General features: G+C 44.2%; 1 pseudogene; it reads left to right on the top strand.

Annotated features, from left to right (window-relative positions):
- The first annotated feature begins 8,315 nt into the window (after positions 1 to 8,315).
- On the top strand, positions 8,316 to 8,433 carry LOC134937706 (5S ribosomal RNA; annotated as a pseudogene).
- Positions 8,434 to 9,088: the final 655 nt, after the last annotated feature.

The raw sequence follows: 9,088 nt of genomic DNA, 5'->3' as shown, positions 1-9,088 counted from the left end.
GCCTGCATCGCGTCTCTCCGTCTGTCTCTGGATGATGACGTCATGGATGGTGCGCCTCCGTGCGTACGTGGTTGTCAAGGTTACAAGACGCTGTAAGCAGGCCGGGCTGCGGCGTGAATAGAAGAAAACAGATAGTGTCGTATTAAGCACAAATACAGAACCCCACACCAAAATACAAATATAAATAAAGTGCTCCAATGGGAAAAATTGCATAAAGCTTCATTAAGGTGATATCTGCAGAAACACCGGCACTAGAATCGTGCATATAAACGTGATTGACAAAAAATTATAAAAACTCAAAAAAGGGAGATTTTAGGAACGCAAAAAAGATATTATGACATTGCGGAGGGTGATCTGGAGAAATCTGACTGTCCACTATGCTATGACCTTGCAATAAGGGATACCTAGTGCTTTGTATGAGGACCACCAAAGCAGGGGGCTAAGGCTGTGTATATAAAGGTTGAATATTAAAGACATCATCGTGATTATAATTAGAATAAGTCCTGTCTAGTGTGGGAACTCTCAGATATCACCTCAATCAAGACAAGGGAGATAAATAGTTAATAAAAAAGCAACTTGCTAAACTCTAAACTGTCTAAATTCATACAGCTATATATTGCCTTGGCACTGTGTGTTAGAGTCTCTTGTTCGGGACAATTTTATTTGAAGATGTTCCAGCTCAGCTTTTCGTTCAGTCCATGAGGGCTGACGGTGTTCAACTCAAAGATCCATTTGGTCTCCAGGCGCAAAAGGTTGCCGTCTCTATCCCCTCCTCTAATGTGTTTGGGGACATGATCAATGATCATGTGTCGTAGATCATTCATGGTATGGTGAGCTGCCGCAAAATGCCTTGCCACCGGTTGCTCTGACTCCTTACCTGCCAGAGCCTGCTTGATGGCCGAGCGGTGGAGGGCCATCCTCTCTCTCAGAGTTCTGATTGATTTGCCCACATAGTTGGGTCCGCACGGGCATTTAATGAGATACACTATATGGGTCATAGTGCAAGTGAGCACAAAATTGATCCTATATGTCTTCTCTCGCTGGGTATTGGTGAAACTGGAACCTGTAACCATGTTTTCACAGGTAGTACACTTGATGCACTTATAGCATCCAGGTGGTCTGCCCAGGAACATTCCAGGGGTCTGTTTTTGATGCCTCATATCCTGGAATCCAGTGATGTCGGAATGGACTACCGTATCCTTAATGCTCTTGCCCCTTGAAAAGCACATCATTGGTCTTACCCCTTTAAAAGTTGGTAGTGATTGGTCGGAAGCTATGATGGGCCATAAAGCTCTTGAAGCCCTCTGTACGACCGGACTGGTGGTGTTAAATCTGGAGATGAAAGGGATAACTGCCTTTCTCGGACGATCACTGGGATGCAAGAGAGAATCCCTGGGTAACTGCATTACTTCCTGCTTCTGTTTAATCAGTGTTGGGTGGTCATACCCTCGTTCCGCAAATTTCATGACCATCTTGTCCAATTCCTTCTCCAGCTCGTCACGGTCGCTAACCAGACGTGAAACCCTTATCATCTGCGAGCGTGGAAGGCCCTTTTTGAGGGCTTTGGGGTGGTGGCTGTTAGCCTTTAGCAGGGTATTTCTGTCTGTGGGTTTGGTATATACCCCAGTGTGTAGGGTCCCATCCTCAATGGTTACCAGCACATCCAAGTAATGTGTTGAGTTGGTACTTGTCTGGTAAGTATATTTAACAGCTGATGGTCTGGAGTTGGTGGTGTGCATAAGATGTTCAAATTCTTCCAAGCCCCCTGTCCACAATAGGAACAGGTCGTCTATGTAACGTGAGAAAAACAGCACATGTTGAGAAATCGCTTCATCCCGGAAAAACACATTGTCTTCCTCCTCAAACATGTTGGCCTTTCATTTGTTCCCACTAGCACCTTTAATGACTTTAGATGGCATATTGAATTACACCACTATGCTCGGAAACTCAGACGTCAGGAGTTCTTTCAAAACTCACCAGGAACTGAACCTCCACCTAGCAGCTTGGATCATGTACACAAGAACTTCTTGAATAAACGGGCAGCATCCACCTTTGACCCCCCGTCCACCAATGCTTCCATTAAGGCCTTCACCAGATTACTGGACGATTCCGTCCACAAATTTAATTTAGCAGGGACAACCGTCCCCATTCATCATAACTTATCAAAAGCGGAAAAAGCAGCACTAAAACAATTGAGCAACTATAGGGACATAGTTATCCGTCCTGCGGACAAGGGGGGAGGGGTGGTGGTCCTGGACCTGGACTACTATGTGGAGGAAATACGGAATCAATTATCAGATCCTGAGGTATATGAGGAGTTATCCCACGACCCTACCCTCCAATACCAGAAAGCACTGAAGAGCACTTTAGACATAGCCAAAGAAAATGGGAAATTAACCACTAAATTGCACAAGGCACTTTTTCAGGAGCATCCCCTAGTGCCGGTGTTCTTCACGGTTCCCAAACTGCACAAAAATTCACAAACCCCACCTGGCAGACCTATCATTGCTGCCAGAGAATCAATTTTCCAGCCTGTATCAGTCTTCTTGGATAGTATACTGCAACCCCTGATTTCGAAGCACAAGCACTTTATAAAAGACACCACAAGTTTCCTCAACCGTTTAAGGAGGATACAACAGATACCAGAGGGCACCCTCATGTGTGTGGTGGATGTAGTCAGCCTCTACACTAACATCCCACATGAGGCAGGACTATCAGCAATGGAGTCTTTTTTGAAAAATGAAAACATGAAAGCACTGGACATCCCGTTATTCATGAATCTCCTCCGGATGACCCTAGAAAAGAATTATTTTCTGTTTAACGGCAGATTCTACCGTCAGAAGACGGGATGTGCGATGGGGAGCAATGTCTCCCCATCGTTCGCCAACGTCTACATGTTTGAGGAGGAAGACAATGTGTTTTTCCGGGATGAAGCGATTTCTCAACATGTGCTGTTTTTCTCACGTTACATAGACGACCTGTTCCTATTGTGGACAGGGGGCTTGGAAGAATTTGAACATCTTATGCACACCACCAACTCCAGACCATCAGGGGTTAAATATACTTACCAGACAAGTACCAACTCAACACATTACTTGGATGTGCTGGTAACCATTGAGGATGGGACCCTACACACTGGGGTATATACCAAACCCACAGACAGAAATACCCTGCTAAAGGCTAACAGCCACCACCCCAAAGCCCTCAAAAAGGGCCTTCCACGCTCGCAGATGATAAGGGTTTCACGTCTGGTTAGCGACCGTGACGAGCTGGAGAAGGAATTGGACAAGATGGTCATGAAATTTGCGGAACGAGGGTATGACCACCCAACACTGATTAAACAGAAGCAGGAAGTAATGCAGTTACCCAGGGATTCTCTCTTGCATCCCAGTGATCGTCCGAGAAAGGCAGTTATCCCTTTCATCTCCAGATTTAACACCACCAGTCCGGTCGTACAGAGGGCTTCAAGAGCTTTATGGCCCATCATAGCTTCCGACCAATCACTACCAACTTTTAAAGGGGTAAGACCAATGATGTGCTTTTCAAGGGGCAAGAGCATTAAGGATACGGTAGTCCATTCCGACATCACTGGATTCCAGGATATGAGGCATCAAAAACAGACCCCTGGAATGTTCCTGGGCAGACCACCTGGATGCTATAAGTGCATCAAGTGTACTACCTGTGAAAACATGGTTACAGGTTCCAGTTTCACCAATACCCAGCGAGAGAAGACATATAGGATCAATTTTGTGCTCACTTGCACTATGACCCATATAGTGTATCTCATTAAATGCCCGTGCGGACTCAACTATGTGGGCAAATCAATCAGAACTCTGAGAGAGAGGATGGCCCTCCACCGCTCGGCCATCAAGCAGGCTCTGGCAGGTAAGGAGTCAGAGCAACCGGTGGCAAGGCATTTTGCGGCAGCTCACCATACCATGAATGATCTACGACACATGATCATTGATCATGTCCCCAAACACATTAGAGGAGGGGATAGAGACGGCAACCTTTTGCGCCTGGAGACCAAATGGATCTTTGAGTTGAACACCGTCAGCCCTCATGGACTGAACGAAAAGCTGAGCTGGAACATCTTCAAATAAAATTGTCCCGAACAAGAGACTCTAACACACAGTGCCAAGGCAATATATAGCTGTATGAATTTAGACAGTTTAGAGTTTAGCAAGTTGCTTTTTTATTAACTATTTATCTCCCTTGTCTTGATTGAGGTGATATCTGAGAGTTCCCACACTAGACAGGACTTATTCTAATTATAATCACGATGATGTCTTTAATATTCAACCTTTATATACACAGCCTTAGCCCCCTGCTTTGGTGGTCCTCATACAAAGCACTAGGTATCCCTTATTGCAAGGTCATAGCATAGTGGACAGTCAGATTTCTCCAGATCACCCTCCGCAATGTCATAATATCTTTTTTGCGTTCCTAAAATCTCCCTTTTTTGAGTTTTTATAATTTTTTGTCAATCACGTTTATATGCACGATTCTAGTGCCGGTGTTTCTGCAGATATCACCTTAATGAAGCTTTATGCAATTTTTCCCATTGGAGCACTTTATTTATATTTGTATTTTGGTGTGGGGTTCTGTATTTGTGCTTAATACGACACTATCTGTTTTCTTCTATTCACGCCGCAGCCCGGCCTGCTTACAGCGTCTTGTAACCTTGACAACCACGTACGCACGGAGGCGCACCATCCATGACGTCATCATCCAGAGACAGACGGAGAGACGCGATGCAGGCGGCCGGGCGGGCGTGAACGGGACACCTGGCGGGCTTTCTTCTTCTATATAAGGTATGAATTGTATCACCTATATTCACTGTTCACCTTGACAAAGGGGCGCTTGGACCCCGAAACGTTGGATTAAGTTTTGTGTGTAATACACTTGAAATCTACCACAGACTTGGAGTGCCGCCTGCTTTTGTTACCCCTTATCCAATTCAATCTAGGAGGGCACCCAAGCATTGAATCCGGGAAGAGGAGTGCCGGTCCTTTCTTTTCGCCTATATATATATATATATATATATAAAAACTCCATAAGGTCAAAGGGCTGGTAGCTGCTGTAAAGCTTCTTATCTAGACATTTAGCTGGACTTGGTTAGACATTTGGGCTACAGATAAAGTAGAAAAGGAAATAATATCCCATACATTGATAGATATGTAAAATCACACACATTCATACTGTCACACATCTAAACACATACACGCATGCATACATTCACTCACATACATACAGTCACACACCTGTATACTGTATATACAGATGGTGCCACGCTCATCTGAGGCGGCTCCATCGTAGGTGTGCACTCCCAGCGTGACTAGGCGATCCGTCCGCCTTGTTACGCCGGGAGTCCACAGAGAGGCTCCCATTCTGAGCATCTCCGTCTGGGCGCACGCGCCTGCCCAGACGGAGATGCTCTTCATTCAAGTGAACATATAGGTATATACATACATACATACATACATACAGTGACACACAAGCACACATGAAGATATATAGTCACACACCTATTCACATACAGTCACACACATGCACACATTCATACACACATATATAGTAGTTGCACACACATACAGTGCCCCTTCACTATAACACACTCACTATTTAGGCTGTGCTGTGCTGCTGCTCTTCTCTCCCCTCCTCTCTCCGCTGGTGCTGACTGGCCTGGCACTGAGTACAGTGCTGTGTAGCACCGCCCTCTTTTCGGAACTCCGGCTGTCACTTCACTTTCCAGCTCAGCAGTGCAATAGTGCACTGCTGCGGGGATCAAAGGCAGCAGGGGGAGACTGGGGTAACTTATTCCCTATGCACCTTCTTAGGGCACAACAGGCAGCCCACGACTGTCCACATAGAAGAAACTGAAAGTAAACTACAGCTCCCGCAGCAAGGGCTTCTGGGAGCTGTAGTTTATTTTAAGTTTCATCACAGTAGGCGGCAGCTAGTAGAGTCTGGACTGCCTTGTGCAGCTCCGACGGCTCTAAGGGACCTGTGCGCATCGGGACTCGGAGGGGTGTTAGGTGGGTCAAAGTGACCGTTGCGGCACCCCCTTCTATCCGGCGCCCAGGTCACATGCCCCCCTAGCCCCCCCTTAGTTGCGGCCATGCCTAGGGCACCAAATTGGTCAGGGCCAGCTCTGTGCCTCCCCCCATCCCATCACTGAAACTAAAAACCAGCAGCCATACTGTACTACATACCTGCTGCGGGTGTAGTACGGCTGACCGGCGGTCTCCTGACCGCCGGTCAGCTTACCAACGCCGGGATCCCGGCAGCATACCGATGCCAGGATCCCGGCGGGGAGGGGCGAGTGCAGCAAGCCCCTTGCGGGCTCGCTGCGCTCGCCACGCTGCGGGCTCGGTGGCGACCTGCGGTCGCCACGGGTTCTATTCCCACTCTATGGGTGTCGTGGACACCCACGAGTGGAAATAGTCCCTGTTGGTCGGCATGCCGACCATCGGGACAGTGACCCGTCGGGCTGGTGGAGGAGGTCATGTGACTGTCGGTCAGCTGACCAGCGGTCACATGAATACCACCCCCTGCTGCTAGCTTGAGTATATGTGACAGTGTGGGGTGAGTGGGAATCTATTGCAGTGAGTGGGTATGTGTGACAGTGTGGGGAGAGTGGAAATGTGTGACAGTGACATTTTTAAACTGTACCCCATCCCCTATTAGCAGGTCCCCTCGTCCCAGTACTTATACAGCGCCAACATATTCTATTGCGCTTTACAATTGCACTACTGTATATTATTATACACCCCTGAGAAATAACAACCAATAATGTAATGGGCATAAATCAGGAATGAAAATATAGTGCTATTGATTGTTTGAATAAGGGGGGCCCCAAATCGGTGTTTTGCTTAGGGCCCCATTAGGTCTAAATCCGCCTATGTTAACCACCTAACCACCCAAGTAGGCTGCTGTGATCATACAGACAAGAGGCTGCAGATGAATTTAACTTACAATCAGCCCCAACATTTCTATCAATGAAAAATACATTTCCATAAATTTCTATGAAGGTACAAAACTTACTTGTTTAGAGAGAATTTTTTTTTATTTCCACAAACATATTGCAGTGTGAAAGGGTTAATTGTGCTAAATCATGGCTGCATGTACAGTGTATTAAATGATACCCATGTTATTTTCTAATTGACTAGCAATGCAAATAAATATAACATGGCAATGATCAAAACACGTCTCACATCTGCGCGCATATTGTAAAATTAACTGATATTAATAAATCAGTGCACACTTTCCATGTAAGCCAACATTCCAGTCTTCTTTATTGCGTTGCACAGTAAAATATCTTTTATCTTTATCCCTAAGGTCTTTTCTTAATCTTATTTACCTTTCTGAACAATCTCGCAATCTATTATTGTTAATATTGTTTGCTTTGTGTAGTGAATTTATTTGGAACCAGAATATTTTGTATGATTTTTTTTATGTGAATCAGATTTTATGTTGCAGTGTATTACTATAATAAATTCAAAATAAATACATGATATACTGTACTGTATAGCAGTTTTTAATGGCATTTGCACTCCCCAATTTTATATATGCCTATCATGGATTAACCACCTAGTATGTGTCTGGCTATATTTGGTTTAGCAGGGCTTAAAATTATTGGGAGGTTTTGTTACTGGCATATGCCTACAAGTTGGTATTGGATGTGAGCAAGGAGGTTATTCAACACGTTGATTCCAAACCAGAATACGTTTTATTGAATATAACAGGGTACACATGATAGAAGACAAACAGCAGTCAATAACACTCCTTCCCCCACACCTTCCATCGCTAATCCCTATACACCATTCATGAATTTGACTTGTGAAGTATTGGATGTGTGGCTGCAAACTACATACAGTAGAACTACTCAATTGCAATGATACTCTAGTGCTTAGAAACTACTGCGCTGCAGGCTAGAGAGGAGGCAGTTTGGTGTGGCTGGGCTTCCTTTGGGTAGCACACCATAATATTTATTTACCACTTTTGTAACACTCCTATTTATTTTTCCACTAACTACTCTTTGGAGTATTTTACTGACACTGAAAACAACCTTTACCTTGGTTGATAATAGTGACCTGCCTTCTCTTTATCAAACCGTTCCTCCCCCTTTTTTTCAGGACTCTCATTGGTGATTTGAAGGACACACCTACCCACGGAAGCTCTCCAGCTGATGGGACAAATGTCCATCACCTAACACCAAAAGCAGATCCTCTTTTCTGTATTGGTTTGGACAAAAAATCCTTTCTGAACTCTCATCAATGATTTGGGAGAAAGTCATATAAAAATATCTTTAAACCTGCTATCATACCTCACTGTCCATGCCCAATACCGTCCGATCTTGGAAGCCAAACAGTTGAGGGCCAAGTTAGTACCCGGTGGGTGACCACCCGGGAATACCTGGTGCAGTAGGTTCAGAACTAGGAAACTTCCTGTCTAACATTGACAGCAGATTCACACTTTAACTATTTTTCTCACCTTCTTATCAGGCATCCCATAGTAATTTTCAAGGGTTGAGATATTGGAACTACTATCAGCTCTTATTAATTTTATCTGGTTAGTACCTTTTCTAAATAATAATTTTCACGCTAGATACAATTGCATGTATTTTAATTGATAAAATTTATGTCATAATTGTGCATATCAATTACATATGCTCTCACTGCCAACAGCTGTTTTAATAACTTTTTGTAATTTTTGTAATTTTCTGTAATTTTTTTGTACTCTGTGTATTTGTCTTGTCAAGATACCCTAGGGGTGTTTAATGTTGTTTTTGTCTCAGGAGTATCATCTTTTTAGTATATATATTAAAAGTTAAGTTTTAATCAACTAATTTGACACAGATTTCACAAAAAAATAATATATTTTCATAAGAGTGAGCCCACAAAGAAGTCTACTTTCTTTTTATTGTACGCTAGACCCTTATTTTTGTATCACTTTTTAACACATAGCTTCTGCGTCTTTCCTATTAACACATATTAACACTTTACTATCTCAATGGTGTGCTGTCCTGGGATGGTTGGGCCTGAGTCAGCTTTGTGGGGTCTGCACTCTGGACTTATAATTAGTA

Source organism: Pseudophryne corroboree, chromosome 6, assembly GCF_028390025.1.
Source record: "Pseudophryne corroboree isolate aPseCor3 chromosome 6, aPseCor3.hap2, whole genome shotgun sequence".
In the NCBI taxonomy this organism is placed as follows: domain Eukaryota; kingdom Metazoa; phylum Chordata; class Amphibia; order Anura; family Myobatrachidae; genus Pseudophryne; species Pseudophryne corroboree.
The sequence above is the reverse complement of the archived record's forward strand: the minus strand, read 5'-3'. Positions and strand labels throughout refer to the sequence as shown.